The sequence below is a fragment of the Pleurodeles waltl genome, chromosome 4_2 (genome assembly GCF_031143425.1).
Source record: "Pleurodeles waltl isolate 20211129_DDA chromosome 4_2, aPleWal1.hap1.20221129, whole genome shotgun sequence".
Taxonomy (NCBI): domain Eukaryota; kingdom Metazoa; phylum Chordata; class Amphibia; order Caudata; family Salamandridae; genus Pleurodeles; species Pleurodeles waltl.
The window spans coordinates 514,256,268-514,280,161 of NC_090443.1; the positions used below are offsets into that span (position 1 = coordinate 514,256,268).

General features: G+C 45.0%; 1 long non-coding RNA gene across 1 annotated transcript in view; it reads right to left on the reverse strand.

Annotated features, from left to right (window-relative positions):
• Positions 1 to 6,279: 6,279 nt before the first annotated feature.
• The window catches only part of LOC138294172 (uncharacterized), a 105,229-nt gene continuing 87,614 nt past the window's right edge, over positions 6,280 to 23,894 (reverse strand). Inside the window, exon 3 of the long non-coding RNA XR_011203239.1 lies at positions 6,280 to 6,387. This is a non-coding gene — a long non-coding RNA (uncharacterized lncRNA). The remainder of the gene's footprint in view (positions 6,388 to 23,894) is intronic.

Consider the following 23,894-nt stretch of genomic DNA (forward strand, 5'->3'; position numbering starts at 1 on the left):
GGTTGTGATGGTTGTTTAGTACAACACACGAACTGCAGTCTAATTAACCACAGAAAACTTAGTTGCCAAATATCCTGAAAAAAAGAGAGTTTTACTATTTGGCACTTCTATCACTGTTTAAACCTTGGGGTTCTGAATCTGAATTACTTGGACAGTTTGACTTAAATGACGACTCTTTCTGTGATGCAAAGGACAGCATTGAATGTTCAGGATATCCTAACTATTTGAAAATGTTAAATGGTGAGATTTAACACAAAGAAACAATTGCTGCTGAAACAGCTAAAAAGAGTTCATAAAACAGCCAAAGTTCAGGGCCTCTAAGTCAAGATCTTCTGGGACAGAAAATCATTGAAAATTAAGCTGTCATGCCAAAGAATGAGGCAGAGACTGCACTGCAACAAGCAAGGTGGGAAAGTACTGATTTGCAAGAGTTGGTTGGACAACTCAATGACAAGCAAAAAGTAATATATATGGAGGTGAAGGACATGAGTTGAGCATGGATTCCTCAGTGAGAAGTGAGAAAAAAGAGTGTGCATGCTCATCATTTAAGCCTATATTGCTGTATGTCAGCGGTCATACTTCATAATACACGTTTTCACTGCTTTCCTACAGGGGACTACAGAATGTAATTTGTCATGTGTAGTAACAGCACCCATTGGATTAGCATAGCTGAATACAATTTTAAAGGAATTACTTTACATCAACTCATGGCGCCTGTGAAACATGACCACAAACTGGAGTACCAAAAGTTATCCAGTGAAGCTTTTCATGAGGTGAGCGTGATCTCAAACTTAATGCTTGCCTTTGTACACTTGAGAATGCAGCAGATTCTAAGAACAGACTATACTATGATATGCTGTTCAGAGAAAAACAGTTGATTGTGTTTGGCGATCTACTACAACTTACACCAGTCAAAGAACAGCTTGTGTTTAAAACACTGATCCATGTTGAAACACAGACATTTTTGGGAAGTATTGGAGATGTAAAAATTTGGGTGAACTTCCAATACGAAGAACAATTTAGGAATATGCGACAAGCATCTGACATTGAATATGTAAATATTCTAAAGGATATTAGTGTAGGTATTCTCTCAAAAGAGGGGAAGCGTCTTCCAGGAAGTCAGCTTCTGAAAAAAGTGTTTCCTACAAACAAGATAGCAGCGGAGCTATTGTTAGTTTTCATCCAAGAAGGAAAATCAATTGTGCGCCTAATGCCTACATTTGAGGAGTGCACCTCTTTTAACAAACAATTGCTGGAATGAACATTTTGAGACTTAAACCAATAGACAAAATGGAACACCACGGTATGACAGTATTCCTAAATGAAAAGCTACAAGCAAAACTAGATTCATTGGAAAAATCTCCTTCCAGAACTGCGGAATTAGAGACATGTTTAAGTGTTTTCAAGAAGTGTACAGTAATTTTGTATTGAAATGTAAATGTTGTGGAAAGATTAGTTAAAGGTAAAGCTATGGATAAAGTGATAGATTTAATTTGCTTTCTGTAAGGAAATGCCTCCTTGGCATGGTTACCCCCTGACTTTTTGCCTTTGCTGATGCTAAGTTATGATTTGAAAGTGTGCTGGGACCCTGCTAACCAGGCCCCATCACCAGTGTTCTTTCCCTAAACTGTACCTTTGTCTCTACAATTGGCACAACCCTGGCACTCAGATCAGTCCCTTGTAACAGGTACCCCTGGTACCTAGGGCCCTGATACCAGGAAAGGTCTCTAAGGGCTGCAGCATGTCTTATGCCACCCTAGGGACCCCTCAATCAGCACATGCACACTGCTTCACAGCTGGGGTGTGCTGATGGGGAGAAAATGACTAAGTCCACATGGCACTCCACTCAGAGTGCCATGTCAACCTCACACTGCCTGTGGCATGGGTAAGTCACCCCTCTAGCAGGCCTTACAGCCCTAAGGCATGGTGCACTATACCACAGGTGAGGGCATATGTGCATGAGCACTATGCCCCTACATTGTCTAAGCCAAACCTTAGACATTATAAGTGCAGGGTAGCCATAAGAGTATATGGTCTGGGAGTTTGTCAAACACGAACTCCACAGTTGCATAATGGCTACACTGAAAACTGGGAAGTTTGGTATCAAACTTCTCAGCACAATAAATGCAAACTGATGCCAGTGTACAATTAATTGTAAAATACACCCAGAGGGCATCTTAGAGATGCCCCCTGAAAACATACCCGACTTCCAGTATAGGCTGACCAGATTCTGACAGCCTGCCACACACCAGACATGTTGCTGACCACATGGGGAGAGTGCCTTTGTCACTGTACTCGGTGGAGGTGCTTCTCACCTCCCCCTGCAGGAACTGTAACTCCTGGCGGTGAGCCTCAAAGGCTCACCCCTTTTGTTACAGCGCCCCAGGGTATCCCAGCTAGTGGAGATGCCCGCCCCTCCGGCCACTGCCCCCACTTTTGTCAGCAAGGCTGGAGGAGTAAATGAGAAATACAAGGAGGAGTCACCCACCAGTCAGGACAGCCCCTAAGGTGTCCTGACCTGAGGTGATCCCCTGCCTTGAGAAATCCTCCATCTTGAGTTTGGAGGATTCCCCCAATAGGATTAGGGATGTGACCCCCTCCCTCACAGGGAGGAGACACAAAGAGGGTGTAGCCACCCTTAAGGACAGTAGCCATTGGCTACTGCCCTCCCAGACCTAAACACATTAATATTTCAGTATTTAGGGGCACCCCAGAACCTAAGAAACTAGATTCCTGCAACCTTACAGAAGAAGGACTGCTGACCTGAAGCCCTGCAGAGAAGACGGCGACGACAACTGCTTTGGCCCCAGCCCTACCGGCCTGTCTCCCAACTTCGAAGAAAACTGCAACTGCGACTCATCCAACAGGGACCAGCGACCTCTGAAGCCTCAGAGGACTGCCCTGCTCCCAAGGACCAAGAAACTCCCATGAACAGCGGCCCTGCTCAAATACCTGCAACTTCTTTGCAACAAAGAAGCAACTTTAAAGACTTCACCTTTCCCGCCGGAAGTGTGAGACTTCCCACTCTGCACCCAACGCCCCTGGCTCGACCTGCGGAAAACCAACACCTCAGGGAGGACTCCCCAGCGACTGCAAGCCCGTGAGTAACCAGAGACAACCCCCCTGAGCCCCCACAGCGACGCCTGCAGAGAGAATCCAAAGGCTCCCCCTGACCGCGACTGCCTGTAACAAGGGACCCACGCCTGGAGCCAACACTGCACCCGCAGCCCCCAGGACCTGAAGGAACCGAACTCCAGTGCAGGAGCGACCCCCAGGTGACCCTCTGCCTAGCGCAGGTGGTGGCTGCCCCAAGGAGCCCCCTCCTGTGCCTGCTGCATCATTGAAGTGACCCCCGGGTCCCTCCTTTACTTCCTATCTAAAACCCGATGCGTGTTTGCACACTGCACCCGGCCGCCCCTGTGCAGCTGAGGGTGTACTTTCTGTGCCTTCTTGTGTCCCCCCGGTGCCCTGCAAAACCCCCCTGGTCAGCCCCCGAGGACGCTGGTACTTACCTACTGGCAGACTGGAACCGGGGCACCCCTGTTCTCAATTGAAGCCTATGTGTTTTGGGCATCTCTTTGACCTCTGCACCTTACCGGCCCAGAGCTGCTGGTGTGGTAACTTTGGGGTTGCCTTGAAGCCCCAACGGTGGGCTACCTATGCCCCAACTTTGAGACTTGTAAGTATTTCACTTATCTGCAAACCTAACCTTTACTTACCTCCCCCAGGAATTGTTGATTTTTGCAGTGTCCACTTTGAAAATAGCTTATTGCCATTTCTGGAAAGACTGTATATGATATTGCTTTTATTCAAAGTTCCTAAAGTATCTAAGTGAAGTACCTTACATTTAAAGTATTACTTGTAAATATTGAACCTGTGGTTCTTAAAACAAACTAAGAAAATATATTTTTCAATATGAAAACCTATTGGCCTGGAGTAAGTCTTTGAGTGTGTGTTCCCCATTTATTGACTGTGTGTGTACAACAAATGCTTAACACTACACTCTGATAAGCCTACTGCTTGACCACACTACCACAAAATAGAGCATTAGAATTATCTATGTTTGCCACTATCTTACCTCTAAGGGGAACCCTTGGACTCTGTGCACACTATTTCTCCCTTTGAAATAGTATATACAGAGCCAACTTCCTACACTTTCCCCATAGGAATGAGGTGGAATACCTAGCAATAAAATTTAATCAGATTGAGGGTGTAAAGCAGATACAAAGGTCTATTGTGACTTTTTTGTTTGTGAAAGACTTGTATGTTCAAAGGAAACAATTTTGTGTTTCTGTAGCATATACTGTGAGTATTCATAAATCTCCAGGTTCAGATGTAAGTGCAGCATTTATTAATATTGGTGGTACAGTATTTAAAGAAGGTATGTCATATGTAGCCTTATCTCGAGTTAGGACATTGTCCGGTTTGTATCTCGTTGAATTTGATGACAGCAAAATAAATTCCAATCTAAGTTGTGTGAAAAAATACAACTGATTAAGAAATGCTTAGGTTCCTCATTTAGAACAGTATCCATTTTATGAAAAACCCACCGTCAGTCCAAAGCAAAATCTTTCAAAGCATACCAGTGGCTTGGGGAGGCTACCCCTCCCAAACAATGTAACACCTATTTCCAAAGGGAAAGGGTGTTACCCCCGTCTCCCAAAGAAACTCCTTTGTTCTGCCTTCCTGTGCTTGAGCTGCTCAAGCAGTAGGAGGGCAGAAACCTGCCTGAGGGGTCACATCTTGGGCTACCAGGAAAACCCCAGAAGGCTGGTAGGAGGAATACTGAGGGTCCTCTAAGGAGCCCCCAGAGTGCATGGAATCATACTTCCAATACGTGCAACAGTATTGGGGTACGATTCCGACATGTTTGATACCAAGAATTCCCAGGTTCAGAGTTATCATTATGTAGCTGGACATAGGTATTGACCTACGTCCAGAACACATATAAAATGGTGTCCCCGCACTCACGAAGTCCAGGAAAATGGAACTAGAGTTCATGGGGGCACATCTGCTAGTGCAGGGGTGCCTGCCCTCACACACAGGTACTTGCCCCCTGCCCTTTGGTCTAGGAGGGCCTACTATATAGGTGACTTTCAGTGACCTGGTGCAGTGACCTGTAGTGAAAAAGGGTGCATGCACCCTTTCACGCAGGCTGCAATGACAGGCCTGCAGACACACTTTGCATGGGCTCTCCATCTGTGGCATAATACATGCTGCAGCCCATGGGGATCCTGTGGTGCCCCAATCCCCTGGGTATCTGAGTACCATATACAAGAGGCTTACATCAGGCACCAGTATGCCAAATATGGGGTGCATGTGGTTCAAGTAAACATGTTTGAAGGGAGAGAGCATAATCAGTGGGGTCCTGGTTAGCATGATTCCAGGGAACACAGTCAAACACACTGACAACAAACAGAAAATGGGGGGTAACCATGCCAGAAAAGAGGGTACTTTCCTACAAAAATGAACAAAACTTGTGCAACAAGAGACTTTGTAAAAACAAATTAACACTTTTGGCTTCTTGCAGCCTCAAGAACAGCAGCGATGGACTGTTCACTGACAGTTGACACTTTCTTGCACAGAGTGTTAAAGGTTTCCGATATTTGGTAGCTCAGGATCTCTTTCAGACAGACATTTTTCTAATTCCGGTGGAAGACTATCACAGGGTGCTACTTGTGTCCCACCTGATTCTGCAGGTTGTGGCGCATTGCGCTGTTTCTCCACCCTTGCAAGCTGCCAAGGATGTAAAGTTTTAAGATGTTTAAGCATACTTCTTGTCCCATGTGAGTACTTTTTGGAAGTACCCTGGACAGCACCTTCTCACACAGCTTGCACTTTACATTTTTGGCAACTACTTTTTTCTCTCCAGTTGGGATAGTGAAGATATCCCACACAGCAGATTGCTTCTTTGCCGGGCATGGATCCTCAGAAGAGCTGCTGTCTCTGTTCTGCTGCTGTGGCTGTGAATTGAGATGCCATTTTTTGTGAACAAACTGCTAAAAACACAAAGTGAAAAAAACTGGAGCTCCAGTATGAATAAGGTGTAATGTCAGCAACCACACCCAAAGAAGAACAAAGCTGGGAGGGACTGCCATTCAGAGAACAATGAAAGGAGTTTTAACCAATCAAATACCTTTATTCTAGAGACATGTGCGATTTGCAGGGCCGATGTTACCACAAATCCGGAAATATGTAATAAAACAACCTTACAATATAAATTTACTTATTGGAATGTAAGTTTCTGTATGATTTTAGAAAAGCACTTACCTCAAAGTACAATTTTATGCTCTGTATATATGTTTTTAAGTGTTGTTAAAAATCACACCGGATCTACAGATGTCCCGCAGACCCGGAATGCAGATAATGCAACGATTCACAGCAGATCTGCAAATTCGAAAAAACTATTTTAAAAAATAGAGCAGGTGCACAACCACTGTCAGTAGTCTAAGTCACTACATAGTAGCTAATGGGATGACGCCATCAATTCTGGACACTGTACAGAGCATTTTGAAAGAGATCGCTGAAACAATGTCCCAGAACTGAGCATGAGAACGTGTAGAGAATCACTCCATGGTCCTGTTACCCACCATCAGCAGCAGGTGAAAACACAACCACAATCTTACAGCAAACATTGAGCTCCCCAAAAAATACCAGGGACCAATTATTAGCTATTATTTGCAATTCCAGCCTGCAGACACCACACTGACAGAGGAAGGGAAAGTACGAAGACAGATTTCTCAAAATTCTCCCTGGAGGGTAACTGCATGCTATACTCCACGCTCTGGTGCTGAATGGCAGTATAGTAGGAATCTGCCTTTTTCGTGTTTTTGTCATACCCAAGTCTTCTAATTATATTGACTAAGCCCTATGCAATACAATATACATAAAAAGAGGGGCAAAACATGGTGCCATTTTTACTGATAGATAGCATGTGTCTGCTGTGGCTTCCATTCTAGGTCTCTGTAAAGGAGCACAAATATCTCTCAATTCCGTCTAAGAAATTAACTTTCAAAAGTTACAAGAACTTTATAATTTGCATATATTATTCAAACATTTTAAACATTCAGTAAAAAAGCAGAAGTTAAAAGGATGTATTTCTTGGAAATATAGTTTAAAAAAACTTAGCAATTGACTGAAAAACGAAAATTTAGAAGGATGTTATAGTTAGGCAATACCTTAGAACTTCACTTAAAAAAAACTAAAGGTTAGAGGAACATTATAGTTAGGTACAGATTTTAAGTGCACAAAACCATAGACATTCAGCAGTTATAGTTACGACCCTGCAATGGACTGTTTATGACCTCACATATTACATCACTTATGACATGATCAGTGCCATCACTGATAACATCACTGATTTGTAATTGCGTTAGAGTAATCGGAATAATCATTTGGACTAGAGTAACGTACTGTATTCAGGCCTCTCTCAAATGCGACTAAGATGTCTACAAGCAATTAAAAACTCAGCAGCCTGTCTGTTAATAAAGATTCCCGGACACTCATTGATCAGGACTGGTCTTAACTTCATTGGCTGCCATTTGGGAAGCATATCCAATTTAAATCTATGAGCACACACAGGGCTTTGTTTAACATCTGCCCATGCTATATTAAGAAGTTAATGAAACCTTACATTCCTTCAAGGCCCCTGCTGTCCTGTGATTTTCTGTTGACAGTGGTTTCCTGGATCACAAGACAAGAATTGGGGGTCGCTCCTTTAGATGTCTTGCCACAAAGATCTAGAAAAGTATGCAGGCCACTTTGTGGGAACGTCTTTTTGAAGCAGTTTTTAGAAAACCACTGAAAAAATAGCTTTTAAAATTTAAACTGCTACATTTCAGTGGTCTGTTTAAGCGGGGTAGCCCTCTTACAATTGAATCCTAGCTCTGAGAAATGTCTTTAGAAGGAGACATGCACTTTACAAATCATACAATCAATAATCAATCAATTTCAGTAATTTTGCATTACTCTTTTTTGATGCAAAATTCAAACAAATATGTAATAAAGCACGCTAGCATAATAATGAGTACTTTGGCAAAAAATCTTACTGCAGCAGCACAGGAACAACAAACTTAGTGAGTGGCTGCTGGCTGCTTTGATTCGTGTGTTGTTACATTCATATCTATTTACTTAGCACAAAAAGCATCCTCGTTCCATTTTGGATGCAAGGGCACATTTTGCTCTGAGAAAATAGCACTAAATGCTGGGTTATGCGCTTTGCATAATTCTACATAATCTTGCATAATTTTGCTGTAATTTCACATAATTATGCCACAGCAAATTATGCGAGTTATGCCCACCCCTACTTTTTGGGGGGCCAGATGTACTAAGCATTTTAACGGTCACAATTCCTCTGATTCAACATGTGTGACCTCTAAAATGCTTTTTCTCATGTACTAATCCCCAAAATGTTATCTTCCTCAGTGAAAGTATCTTTCTTTTCATAATCATCCAACTTTGTGTTGTTCACTGCTAAATAATATAAACTATGTACAGATACTCTCAGAATGTCTTCCTCGCAACTTCTAACTTTGTTCAGAAAACCTTGTGCCTTAATTTCTCCCAGAATCTACCTCAACCTTGCCCTGGTACATCAAATGTGTTATGTCCCAAGCAGTTGATATTGCCCTTTACTGTGCACATTTTCCTGGGAAACCATGGCATCCACAGATTTTCGATCAGGTGCCAGATTGGAAGAATTTTGAGAGCAGTTGATTGGTCTTCATATTCTACTTTCAAAACGTTTTACAATAAACCTCTTTCATGTACCCTGTTTTCAGTAATTAATGGACTTTAAACTTGCATAATAGGAGCCTCCAGTCTTGACATGTAATGTAGGCAGGGGAGTTCTAATGTCATTAAAGAGACAGAGCTGAGCATTAACCCACCGCTAAAAGCTTTAGAAATAACTGTCCTTTAAATACAAACTTATATACATGCTGACTATTTTTCTACGATTTATTGCCCCACCTTGCCATGTATTATCATTTTCCATATTATTTATGTATTGCTATTTTATAATGTTTCTGTCTTACCTTTTCTGAACATGTTTCTTCATTTTCATTCATCTGAAGATACAGACTGGATGGCAGTGCTTCTGTCATTTGCCTCCTTGCATTTCATTTACTTTTTCATTCCGTGCATGAACAAAGTGAATTGACTTTGTTCCGTCAAGAAAAAAATAAAAGACTATTGAGGAATCTGCTTTATATACTCCTCTTATGGAACACCTGAGAGACATATTGTAGTTCAAACCCAGATCCTGCTGGGATCTGACGTTTTTCTCCCTCTCAAAATAAGAAAGTGCTGGTACTCAGTACCGGACAGTACCAGCCCATTTAAAGCACTGTATTTACTGCTTTTACTGTACAGCTCGTTTGTTCTGGCTGCAATGAGATCATAGGCAAGGAAGTTGATGCTTAACACTCGCCTCCATGTCTTTGCTAGAATTACGACTTTGCTACATTAAATGAGAGAATTCCTCATTTTTCAGCATCACTTACACCGACCAGATAATAAATTACGTTTACAGAGACTAATGAAAACAAATGTAGATTTTAGAATGGCGGTGCTAATTTACCTAGCTAACTTTCCGGAAGTGGTTATATTTACATAATCTGATCCATTATCTATCATCTGCAGCAAACCCCATAAAAAAGCACATAAACGTTATTAATAGGCTTCTGCAGAACTAGAACAATGCCTGAATGTTCTCAAACATGTCTTGCGTGTCGTGCTCTCAAGGCAGGCTAAAAAGCCGAGACAAAGGGCAGTGGTGATTCAGGCGGGCCATGGGCTCGAATCCAAGCAAAGAAAATGGACGCCTTGCTCCCTCTGAGTAGCAAGGTTCAGCCATTCTTGGGGTGAAGAGACCCCAGTGTCAGGGTGCCGGTGGACCTGCAGCAATAAAAACAACCTCACCCCCCGATACAACAAAAAACAAAAAGTTTTCCATTCAGTAAATGCTCCCATACCAATGTTATGTTCACAGAAAGACACAGACAATGTTGTTTTTCGTTTACTGTACTGACTGATAAACGTGCCTTCGTAGCCAAGTTTTACGCAATTCCGCTTATCAGACTGCAGGTAAACAGTGTGTACTTGCGTGGAGCCTGACAGAACTGCCCCACACAGCACCAGGCCAGCGCACGGCGGCGCTGACGTGTTGGACTCCTTTCTGAGCGGGTCAAGGTGCCAAATTGGCACGTTTGCCTAAGGATAGATCAGTGAGTGCTAAGAGTAAACCCAGGAACTGACACGTGGAAGAATGCTTTCTGCAGAAACACAGCTGCTGCTCTTGTGTGTACACAAATAGCAAGTTTATCTTTTTCAAGTAGCTGTCAAACTGCGTCCCTGTGCTACACATAGCAGACAATTCCATTGTACTGGTGTTCGGGGAGGGGGGTGTTGATCCACAGGGGCCTGATTCATGCCACATTTTTAGGATATCCTCATAAAATAGAATTACACAAAGTGAATGAAAATCATGTCCATAATTAATGGTTATCGTAAAAAGTGTGTGTGTGTCTGTGAGCAACCCACTGTTAACCTATACGTTACACAGTAGTACTAATTTTATTGTCCACACAAAAATAGATTATCCTTGGGGTGGTTTCAAACTGGTGATCTGTGTGTTGCACAGAGGCCATTGCAGCAGGTCTGTTAACTCATTGAACTAACTCACTTTCAATAAAATGGATTACTGGAATATCATCCTCCTTGCTCTAGACTATTCCTTCCTCGCACTTAATAAAGTGGTCACCGTTTCCATCCACACACTTTCAAGCACCCAAGGTCCACCTCTGTCTCCTACAGTTCCGTTAGAAATCAGGCAGCTTGCTGAGTACGGAACACAACCCTGCACAACTTCCTTGTGGAGAGGAGCCAAATCAATCCACAGACTTCTGCCAAACCTCACTAAAAACATGTTCCTTCGGATCCCAAACTGCTCATTCGCACCCAAACCCAACCCCCTGGTCACCCTCAAACCTACTTCACTATCTGAATTAAGTGATCCTCCCTTCTATCACCACCCCATTTGATCATCAGCCAACTACAACTAAAGAGGTCTACATTGCTTGAATGGTTTATGGGTGACCTCTTACTTATAAGCCTCCTGTGCGGCGGTCACTGCCAAGACCATGGGTGGCAATATCGTCATGTATTGCACTTTCTCACTCACTTCTCTTCTCTCCTCATTTTATCCAGCACCATAACTTCAATTTAATCATACTTCCCACAATTGATACATATTTTCCACCTGTTTCAAAAGGCCAGGGCACTCGTATGAAATAAGATAAGAGTCTGTACAGTTAGGTTCTTGGTCTTCGGAGAATCAATATATAATCCAAACAGAGTTAAAGTTCAGTGTCTTTATTCTTGTGCGAGGTTTTCATACATGTTCATCACATCAGAAAGATTCCATATGTGGTCATCACAACAACATCCAACAGCCAACACGTGTTTCGTCTCCGAAAAATTAATCTCGTTGACTTCCTTAGGGCAAAATATAAGTAAGGTGTTAACATGAGTAAATGGCTTATCCTAATCAAGTAAAACCCTTCAAGAAAATGTACGATCAATAGAGAAAGAGTAGTGGGAATCACGTGACAGGAGCAAAACACTGTTATCCACGAGTCTTCGTGAGGGAGTACTCATAAGTCAGCACGTATGGATCCAAAATCTTTTACGGTGCGATCTATAAACAACTCAGTTCTTTTGGGTAAATTCTTGTGTTGGGGGCGCTGTGTCTTGCTCCCCGATAATTAAGCTGGCGTGTATGTAGAGAAAAAGGATGTGTAAACCCTCTGTCTCATCTAGACATATAAGGCATAGAAGAGACACAGAGTAAGGTCTCAGGAGTGTGTGTGAAACTCCTCCGCATTGTTTTCCACCTGTGTTGGGGTTTTCAATAGCCTATCCCCCAACAAGCCTTGGTTGTGGTGTGCTTTTGTGAGACATGCCAAGTTGAATCTCATCTACCACAGCAAACGTTTTTTCGGGAGGAAACCAGCCATCTACATTGAACCACAACTTGTTTTCAATGACGTCCATGGTCTTCGCAAGGGAGCCCACCATGCCTAGGTCCTTCCCACTCCAACAATATTGAACAAGATGTTTACAGATGCAGACCTCAGCTCTTTCAGAAATAGGACTAACCGTAAAACAATTATTTGAGTCTCACATTACGGTACAAATGGTTCAGACCTTTGTTTAAAATAGGCTATAAAGTCATATTGATCTAAATTAGGTCACAAATAGTAAAAGAAATCTTAATTGGCTCAAAAGCTGCAGATATTATACCATATATGATTGTCATGGAGTGAAAATATGCAGTGAAAGAAAACTTAACAGGCTTAAAAGTTGTAGATATTATTCTTGCAGATATACTTTTCATAGGGTGACTAACCGTATTTCCTGGATTTGACCCAGCATATTTCTATAAATGCGTCCCTTGACCAGGTTTTCAAAGATGTACACATAGAGGGATGATGCATACACTCGTTTGAACCCCAGTTTAATTAGTTATCAGCCCACATCAAGAAGCGATTTGAGTGACATTTTTACTTTGGTTCAAGTTTAATTTAATTTACTCTAGTTATTACCACAAAAACACACATTAGTGCTTCTTTATTACCTGCCCATTCCTCAAGACCCTGTTCAAACCTTTTATTGTCACAGTGGTCCCGACAGTGATGAAGACAATTCCGACAGTGGTGGTGACAGGCTGCTCTGGTAGCATCACCCTCCAGACCACTTGATGCAGCCGACTGAGCTTGCTTGAAGAAGCAAGCCCCGGCACTTTATATCAGCATTTATTGATCATAACAAGTGTGCAGGGTTTCCAGCTGGCAATTATTTTACCCACCTGGCCTGCATTTTTATGTTAGTAAAAAAACTGGAAGAAGCAGGAGAATCCAGTATTTTTTACCTTTTGAAATGTAAGTCAAAAACAGCAAACAAATGAATAAATCACTTAAAATTAGTTTGATAGCTCTATAACCGTTTACATGTTTATTAAAACAAATTAGAACATTGGAATGCTGGGGGCTCCATTGAAAACAATGCAGTGCTGCGGGCTTTTACTGGCCGGTAAAAGCCCGCAGCGCCAACATTTCAATGTTCGCTTTGTTCACAGCAGCAGCTGTGAACAAAGCCTCACGGAGCCCGAGGGGATTTTAATCCCCTCGGGCTCCGTGAACATTTTTTTTTTTAATAGAACATTCTGCCCTGAGTGGCAGAATGTTCTAATAGCCTTAGAACCCGCCGTAGCGGGCTCTACCGGCTATTAAAGTCCCTCTCCCTTGGTAAATGCCCTCGCCTTCGGCTCGGGCATTTAACGCGGGGAGCGGGCCTTTAATAGCCGGTAGAGCCCGCTACGGCAGGTTCTAAGGCTATAATAAACAGATTGATAATTGCTATGTTGCAAACGAATACTGAGAATTCCACACAAATTATTTTTCACCAACCAGAACTTGGCCGTTCCATTATAGCAAACCGTAAACATTGCAGTATTTGTATCCGAGAAAGGTGGCAAACCCACATTTATGTGGTGCACTGGTTCCCAAGGAGATCAGTAGTGTCACACTTGGATAATAAAGTCTTGCTGATATTCTCGACTACCGATTCTGGGTGTGCCTACAACATGTGTCATTGATTCTACAAATATATTTCATTCACTACCTTGCTGGAGAGAGTAGTTGCTATGTGCTTGTTATGTTATTCATCTATGCTCTAGTGATAAGACCCAGTGCAAAGGGCGAAGGCAGTCTGACACGTGATTAAATAATATTTTAATGCACAATTGTATGGAAGTTTGAAATAGATTGCTGGTAGGAAGCAAACCCGTTCAGTAGCTTTTGAGAAATTAAGACCCAAAAATAATTGTATATTTGGACGGTTGGGTCAGCAAGAATCTCAAGAGTTTCTCACAGGAGTGCCAATTTAAAAATAGAGTGTTCTGACTGGCCTAGGGAGCTTTATTTCCTTTGGGCCACTTCACTTCCAAGGAAGACAGACTCCTGCAAGCTCTCTGATTGACAGCGAGTAACATGAAAAAAGTGCTGCTGGCAGCCATTATAGGAGTCAGGCACTGTCCCCTGTCCAGATGTTAAAATAAAATACATTAAGGGGGCAGGTTAGGGATGGTCCCGCAGACCAAAAAAGAAAAATAAATGGCAAAAAATGCAGCAATCCAACAAGACTTGTGGGATCGAAAAAAAAAAAAATGGCGACTGATTCACATTCAATAGCTTAAGACCTGAGGAGCCCATCCCGAGGGCTGTATTCACAAAGGGGAGGGGGTTTGGCCCCCCTCCCTTATCCTCCAGAGGCCCCAGGAAGCCCACCTCTGGGGCTAAAATTTGATTATATGGGGGGCACATGAGCTCAACAGGCCCTGGGCAGCCCACACTCAGGGCCAAATACTTTGAGGGAGGTGGGGTGCGTGGCTCCCTCCGACAGCCATTAATGGGCCCAGGGACCACATTCCCCAGGGCCGACTCAGATGCTATGTCCTCTGGAGCCCATCCCCAGGACACCAGGACATAGGGGTTTACCTGCCTGCAGTGGCATGGGCAGGGATACCTGTGTTTGCTCTCACTTGGCGGGAGCATTTTCAAAACTCTCCCCAAGAGGGAGCAAACACCAAGTCTGCTCCTAGTGGGCAGGAGCTTCAAAAATGCTCTTGCCGGCTGAAAGGCTACTTTTGATCGGTTTCCCTGCCCACAGTGATGTGGGCACTGAAACAGATCAAAACTTTACTCCCACATGGAGGGAGCAGCATTAGGAGCTGCTCCGTGGGGGCGGGAGCAATGCCGGCTCCCACTGTATGCGACCAAGCTGCAATACCTAAGGCAGATGCGCTGCCCCAATTGCGCATGAAGGATCATTTTCATGCACATGTTGACTGTTCAGGCTCCATCCTTTGACTCCTGTGAGGGGAGGATTCGCTTCGGCCCAGCCTTGTCAAATCGGGCTGCTCCATTTCAGGCGTGGCTGTTGGGGCTGTAACATTACAGTGTACTTCTCGTCCTAGTGATGACACCGTAGCTTTGCACCTGAGCACAGTTATTGGCATTTTTGCTACTGCCTGGACAATGCCACCTGGCCTTTTCAATCTGACACATTTCCCTCTACGTTTACTCTTCAATCAATCAGTGAATCAATAAAAAAATTTATTACGCGAGCTACTCACCCGGTAGGGTCTCAGGGTGCTCTGGGGGGGATGGAGGGGAAGATGCCGATTACTGCTCAAAAAGCCATGTCTTGAGGTGCTTTCTGAATGTCAGGAGGTCCTGGGTCTTGCGTAGGTTGGTGGGGAGGGAGTTCCAGGTCTTGGAGGCGAGGTAGGAGAAGGATCTGCCTCAGGAGGTGGTGTGATGGATGTAGGGGAATGAGCAAAGGGCGAGGTCAGCAGAGCGGAAGAGTCGAGTGGGTGCGTGGAAGTTCACTCGTTCGTTGAGGTAGGCTGGTCCATTGTTGTGGAGGGATGTGTGGGCGTGGATGAGGACTTTGAAGATGATCCTTTTGCTGATGGGCAGCCAGTGAAGGGATCAGAGGTGAGCAGAGATGTGTTCGTGGTGTTGGAGGTTGAGGATGAGACGTGACTCTTCCAAAGACATTAAATAGTAAGGCATTCTGTGTATTTTTCCTGTGGTGAGCATGGACACCGTTTCATGACCTTTTGATTACCTTTGCTATCAGGATGTCCCTGCATCTATAAAAGTCCTGATGATACAGACCCCTTTACCCTTCCTAGGGATGAAACATTGTTGACTGTTAGCTGCAACAGACAAACTGACTGCTGTTTTGACTTTCCTGTGAGACTCATCTAATTATTCTTTGGAATTGTCTGCTGCCATACAAATGCTTTTTGCATTATATTTATTATGTGTATATCATTTATGATGTTGTTTTGACAGTGGGGAAACATTGCACTTTGTTTAAATTATGGTGTTAATGGTTTTACAGGCCGGATGTGTATGTTTACACTGTTTTATATTTTTTTTTAAACTTTTCCGACTAAGTGGTGTTTGTTGTGATTTCTGCACACATCAGAACCAAGGGTTCTGATAAGTTTGTAAATGTTTCAGAGTAGTTTGTACGATTTATTATCAGAATTCTCTTTTTCATAATACCTATGAGAACCCCGGTTGCTTGTAAGAAACGATTTTCAGCATAGTCACAAGAGATACACGTGTGTTCAGCAAATCCAAATGGAACTTACAAAGTGGTTAACTTCATAATTTGTGTGGATCCAGCCTTTCTTGGCCTATGTTGACACCCCGATTTAAAATATTCCTAGAAGTAATCTGTAATTATGATGCTGTGGGTAGGGGGAATGCTATGGGGTCCCTTAGAGCAGAGCATTAACAGGACGTTTAACAGTCATTTCGTTCTTAGTTGCCATGCCTAATTGACAAGTCAGTGGAACATAATTGTAGAGGAGATGGAGCTAAGCCTGCTGCACCATAAAAAAAAAACATGTGACAGACTCACATTTTTCCTGCCAATGTCCATTCTCCCCACAACCATCATGTCAACCATGCCAGTACCAGACAGAAACATGCAATGGCTACGTCAGTTAGTCTAACTTGTAATAAGCAAGCTCAGATATATTGGACTTTGACAGTCTGTTTGCTTTTCAATAGTGTATGGTTCAAACAATTCTGAATAGCAGTCGGTTCTTCTGCACACATAAGCCCACAGGGGCAGCCATTATGAATTGTTTCACGTTAGAACAAAACCACTCCAAGAATGATGCTGATGCATCAGCATACATGCATGAGTGGCCATCACCAAATGGGATTTGTTTTCAGCAAAAAAGTATTCCCAGATGGACATTCAGGTATCCACATGCTGGCTGACATTCTAGTGGACATCTTGGCTTTTTTTAGGAGTTATAAGTAGTTTACCATTGTTATATAAATTATAAATATAAAATAGTATACGCAGGATGCCCCACAAATTGAGATGTGAGAGGTCAGTAGCAGTGTGCATCTGCTTCACAAGCGCAAAAAACTAATAAAAAAAAAAAAAATGAGAATAGTGTGTGGTAATTGCAGGGGGTAAAGTAATGGGATTACCCTGTGGGGGGAGCAGGGTACAGTGGGGGTGACGGGAATAGAGCACTCGAGAGCAGTGCTAAAAGCTAAACAAAAAATAGTTCCCTTATGTCAGCAGGGGAAAGATACAACTCTTCCAACCAGAAACCATGGCAAAGACTCCAGAGGCAGGACAAACACAAGTACAGGAAGGAAAGCCACTGAACAGGGAGCAGTGAACTGAGGTAGGCAAGGAAGTCATCAAATCATGAGCAAGAGGATGATCCAAAGCCTACTCTAGGTGCATGTAAAGGTAGTGGCAGCTGTGCTATCTGTAGTATGTAGCAAGTCTACAAAAAATGAAGTGAAAATAATTGTCCCAAAAATGGTGCTCAGGAGTTAGAGTAAAAAGTGAGACCACCACTGGTGAAAAGAGATCAGCCTCGTGGTGGTCGTTAAGAAATAAACAAAACAACAGGGTACTACTAAATAGTATACTTGTGTTTCTATGTACTAGACATATTTATAAAAGGAAATCCGGTTTTATATCAGTGTCAACGAACTGAATAAGTCATTTGGATGTGAGTTGTAACAAAAGTCCATCTGAACAGCCAAACCAAATTATCCTAATGATAATGATAAACCATTTATAACAGGGATTATTATATCTTCTGTGGAATATCTGTTTTGCAGCTATACAAGTCATCATGACGCATGCGCACTCATGAGTGGCCATTTTGTAACAGGTTCTCTGAAAGAAAAAGCACCCCACGATGGTGCATGCAGCTGTATTGTGACATAATGATGCATGATTATGCATTGTAATGTACCCGCAGCTATTTTGTAGTTTTTTTTTAACGTTCAATTCGCCATTCCAAGAAGGCTGACTACCTTTTTCAAATTACATATTAAAATAGAAAAGTAAGCACAGGACCACAAAAATAAAGAAACTTACAGGTTAGAAGTATCATACAGCTGCCAGATTACCACTAACAAAAAATTAAGAAGAAAAATAAACTGCAGGAAGAGGGGCATGGGTGAGCAATGGTTAAGAGCTAGGGGTTGTCGGGATGAAAGGCAACAGAGGTATGGGGAAGGATGGGAGAGCAATGGAAGAACTGATGTGGGTTGGTGTGAGCTCTGAGACGTAGACGTGTTGAGGTGCAGGAGGTGTGGCCTCAGTGCACTACCGGTTCAGAGCTTCGGAGGCTGGATGGGGTCTTGGATCAACGCGGCGTGTGGCAGCGGGGTGTGCGGCTGTCCCTTCCCCAAGCCTCGCCCAAAACCAGCTTTCTGGCCTTGGGCCTTCCTGGCAGCCTTGGATCGTGGCAGAGATCACGGGCCGAGATTGCAAGCAAACTGCCACGAGCAAACAAGAAGACGGGAGCTGCAGTAGAAGGTGCGGGCTTAGCTCGGCCACAGCTCGACAGAGCGGAGAGGTGTAAAGTGTGGTGCACAGAACACCCCAAGCACCCCTAAGCACTCTCCAGCACTACCCAGCACTCCAGGCCCCAGGCTCCCAGGTCTCCCGGTCACCGGTCTTCTGGCCACAGTACCGCTGGCGGTACTGATATCTGATAACTGACTGCTGCTTACTGGTCACTGGTCGCTGGATGCCGGTCTCTGTCATTTGGATAAGGAAGTGAGGTGAAGCAGAAGGAGTGGTAAGAGCTGCTGTGGAGTGGGGAGAGGGGATTGTGGAGTGCGGAGTGCAGAGTCCATAGCCAGAGCCTGATCCAGTGCCGGTGTCCCTCATAGCCCAGTGACTTTAATTTGACAAAATTGGCAAAGTGCGCAAAAGTGCAAATAAAGGGCTGAATAAGGGATCAACAAAATCGGTGAAGGAGCGGTGAAGTCGTTTTAAAGAACCCTATCCAGACCAATATATAGTAATTTTGGAGTCCATTAAATGTCTTGAGAGAATTTTATTGTCTATTTTGGTACTTTTAGAAAAATCAGTGAATAACTCAGATCATACCCAAGACTTATTACTGTCCATATTGAAAGTCATCCTAGATCAAAAGAATATCAAACCAGTCCTGGATAAGAAAATGTTGTTCATCAAAAATTGGGGTGCTAAGGGCCTAGTCCATTTCCGTTCCCCTTGGACTCTCGCCCATCTGTAAATCTATTTAATCAGCCCACTCATTCTGATCAAGGAACCCAGGCAGGCAAAACGTAAGTTTTTTTAAATCTTCGAATATACGGGATCCCTGCAACCAAGACAGTGTTGCTTAATCCTTAGAAAAACTTTTTTCCAGACCCCTTTCTCTGAGTAATTCAGCATCTGCTAGAACCTACTATCCTGAAAGATGAGCCAAACCTATCGGTGGCCCCTTTCCCTATTTTTTTGTCGTTACCTAAAGTATACCCTGACTCTTCAATGGTGGAGTATAATGGGATCCCGGCAGCAAAAGCTGTTAAAGAGAGGAAAATGGGTAAGAAAAAGGGAAAAAAGGTGGGGGAAAAGGGGATTAAGCTAGAGGATATGGGTCCAGTAGGAACCTCTCCATGCAGGGAAGAACATGAACTGATAGGCACTAAGGGGGTCATTACAACATTGGCGGTAAAAGCCGCTTACCGCCGTGCAGAAGACCGCCAACATACCGCCGCAGCCGTGGAATTCCGCCACTGTCATTATGACCCACAGCTCGGAATCCGCCAAAATCCAGACACCCACACAAGTCCGCCACACCAAAGGTCAGTGATAAACTGGCGATAACAAAACCTACACCGTCACGCCAACAGGAATACGCCCACACTATCACGACCCACGAATCCATGCAGCGGTCTTTCAACCATTCCATTGGCGGTACACACTGCTGCGCTCAAAATACACACACATTTACAAAACAAAGCCACATTGGACAATTCGAAATACACACACCTGATACACATACACACACCACTCCCACACACCCAATACAATATAAAACACACACCCACATCACCCACAAATCCCTATGACTAAAATCCCGAAAGAAGGCCAGAGAGAGACACTACAATCTACAAACAAGCATCCACAGGCACACAACACCATCACCCACATAACATCCACGCACCCCACACACCACACCACTAAATATCACCCCACATATCACAACAAACTTTCCCCACACATCACCCACACCACCCCATGGCACGGCAAAGACACCCCAGGTTCTCTGAGGAGGAGCTCAGGGTCATGGTGGAGGAAATCATCCGGGTAGAGCCACAGCTATTTGGATCACAGGTGCAGCACACCTCCATTGCTAGGAAGATGGAGCTATGGTGCAGAATAGTGGACAGAGTCAACGCAGTGGGACAGCACCCAAGAAATAGGGATGACATCAGGAAGAGGTGGAACGACCTACAGGGGAAGGTGCGTTCCGTGGTATCCAGACACCACATCGCAGTACAGAGGACTGGCGGCGGACCCCCACCTCCTCACCCACAACTAACAACATGGGAGGAGCAGGTCTTGGCGATTCTGCATCCTGAGGGCCTCGAAGGAGTAGCTGGATGAATGGACTCTGGTAAGTCAAACCTTAACTACCTTATCCCCCACCATACCAGCATGCTATCACATACTCCCACCCTCGCCCTCGCCCTCACCCCCATCACTCCAACTCCTCACACTATCACAAACCACACATCCCAACACCAAGCCCTGCATGCAACACCAAAGCATGGACACCCATCACCAATGCATGGCCACGGCACATACCCATACACCCCCCTAAACCATCATCACACAAGGTCCCACACAGGAATGCAAGCACTGTGGTACACGGTCACCCACCCATTGCACACCATGGTACACACAGATGCAATAATCATGCTTTTACACCCCTGCTGGACCCCTACCCAACGTCACTGCACAGGAGGGTCCACACATGTCCACACCACCAACAGAAGAGGCCCACAGTGATGACAGCAGCTCTGTCCAACTGGATCTAGATGACCAGCCCGGCCCATCTGGGACCTCGGACTGTCGGTTCCCCTCACACAGTCACAGGCCACCACAGAGCTTCCCCCCTCTGGAAACACCAGCATGGCACCCACCCAGCGGGCCCATACCTCTGTCCCCAGGACACGTCAATCAGCAGTGTGTCCACCACTACAGGGAACCCAGGCTAACCCACCACCCCAACAACAGGGACCTGGGGGCAGTGGTAGTGGGCACACCGTTCAGGGGACAGAGGCCCAGGAACACAGGGGAACTGGGAGGGCTGCTGTATGACAGGGGGAGGACATGCCCAGGGAACCCACTCTCCACGAGGCCCTCTCCAACATCATGGGAGCATACCATCCTTCCCAGGAGACGATGGCAACGGTACTGGCCAAGTTTCAGGAGGCCCAGCGGCTGCAGGAGGAACAGTATTTGGGCTTCAGGGAGGAACTCATATCCATTAATTCCACCCTGGGCACCATCGTAGGGGTGCTGAAGGAAGACCTCAACACCAGGAGGGACACTGTGGCACAACAAGGGGCCCCTGACACTAGCCTGGATGATGAACTGCCCACCACCTCCGCAGGCGCTAGTGGACAGGAGGCACCGCCACAGGACCGCCACACCAGCACCCCACCCCCTGCAGATGGAGAACCACCCCGCAAACGGTCCATGAGATCCAGGACAAAGACAGAGAACGATGCCAAGACCCCCGCCAAGAAATGAGACCGCCCTGAATGTCATCCTTTTGTCCCACCTTGTCACCCTGTCCATCCTCAAACTGCCCCAGCTCCACTTCCTATGCCCCTTTGGACAATGCACCTTTGAAACAAATAGACTGGACTCTGCCATGGACATTCCTCCACCATCACCCCTCACCATTTTACAGCATTCTCCAATATTGAGCACCAAATAAACACCCTTAAAGCACAAAACAATCTGGAGTCTGTCGAAATAGTGTATTAGCAATTACAGTGACAAAATGCTCTTTCAACTGTAATGTCAACATACCTATGTCACACAGCTCTAGTCCATGAGGAAACAAAGCAGATGTCACACAGTGGGCCCCACATCTGTGAAATCGTAAGGGAAAGTGAAAACTCAGTGACCATACACTGGGAGAAAAGGACAGACAGTAGAGAGGTAGTAGTGTTAAATTACATGTAGTAGGCAGGTTTGTCTTCTTACCTGTGTCTCACTGGAAGTATTGCAAGATAACAGAGTTCCTGTTGTCGATGTCCTCTTCTTCTGCCTCCTCGTCTTCACTGTCCACAGGCTCCACAGCTGCCACAACACCTCCATCTGGACCATCCTCCTGCAGAAAAGGCACCTGTCGTTGCAAAGCTAAGTTGTGAAGCATATAGCAGGCCACGATGATCTGGCACACCTTCTTTGGTGAGTAGAATAGGGAACCACCTGTCATATGGAGGCACCTGAACCTGGCCTTCAGGAGGCCGAAGGTCCTCTCTATAATCCTCCTAGTTCACCCATGGGCCTCATTGTAGCATTCCTCTGCCCCTGTCCTGGGATTCCTCACTGGGGTCAGTAGCCATGACAGGTTGGGGTACCCAGAGTCACCTGCAAATGTCGAGGGACAACTGTTAGACACACACTAACCTGTAGGGATATCCCCAGACCCAGACAACTATTCCCACTGATTTTGTTCCAGGTGCTCACCTAATAGCCACACACGGTGTCTCTGGAGTTGCCCCATCACATAAAGGATGCTGCTATTCCGCAGGATGTAAGCGTCATTCACTGAGCCAGGGTACTTGGCATTAACATGGGAGATGTACTGGTCTGCCAAACACACCATCTGCACATTCATCGAATGATAACTCTTCCGGTTTCTGTACACCTGTTCATTCCTGCGGGGGGGACCAAGGCGACATGTGTCCCATCAATGGCACCTATGATGTTGGGGATATGTCCCAGGGCATAGAAGTCACCTTTCACTGTAGGCAAATCTTCCACCTGAGGGAAAACGATGTAGCTCTGCATGTGTTTCAGCAGGGCAGACAAAACTCTGGGCAACACGTTGGAAACATAGGCTGGGACATCCCTGATGCAATGGCCACTGTAGTTTGAAAAGACCCACTTGCAAGGAAATGGAGCACCTGCACTTGAGGGGGGATTCCTGTGGGATGGCGGATAGCTGCCATGATGTCTGGCTCCAACTGGGCACACAGTTCCAGGATTGTGGCACGATCAAGCCTGTAGGAGATGATTACATGTCTTTCCTCCATTGTCGACAGGTCCACCAACAGTCTGTACATCAGAGGATGCCGACATCTCCTCACATGTCCCAGCGGACGGTGCCTATGAAGGACAACAGCGAGCACAGTCAACCAACTCAGATGTACGTACACACAGCTTACACAGAACACAATACATAATCCGAAATTAGCATATATGAGTGTGGAGGCAAGGCCTAGGTATGTGTGACGCAGTTAAAAATAGAGCCATGTGGGCCCCTGAAATGGAAGCTGTCTGACCTGTAAAGTGGGACAATGGGATATGAGGTAACTGCGCTGGCATTGTACACTGTCGCGGTAGGCGGGTGAAGACCATAGCGCAATTCTGCATTGGTTAACATTGGACCCTATGGGTCCCAGGAGCCAATGACGATGTACGCCGGCGGTGACGGTACGCACCGCCGCGGACGTGACCACCATTTTCTATCTGTGCAATCACTTGATACCTGATCTTCGACAGGAGAGGACCTACACTGCAAGTGCTGCTGTGACCTCAGTCTGGAAGAGACAATGGCTCGTGCGTCTGGGGAAAGGGACCGTGCCTTCACATCGGAGGAGTTTGAGAAACTCGTGGATGATGTCCTCCCCCAGTACACGCTACTCTATGGTCCTCCAGACAAACAGGTAAGTACACTGGGAGCATGCTGTATGGGCTATGCCTGT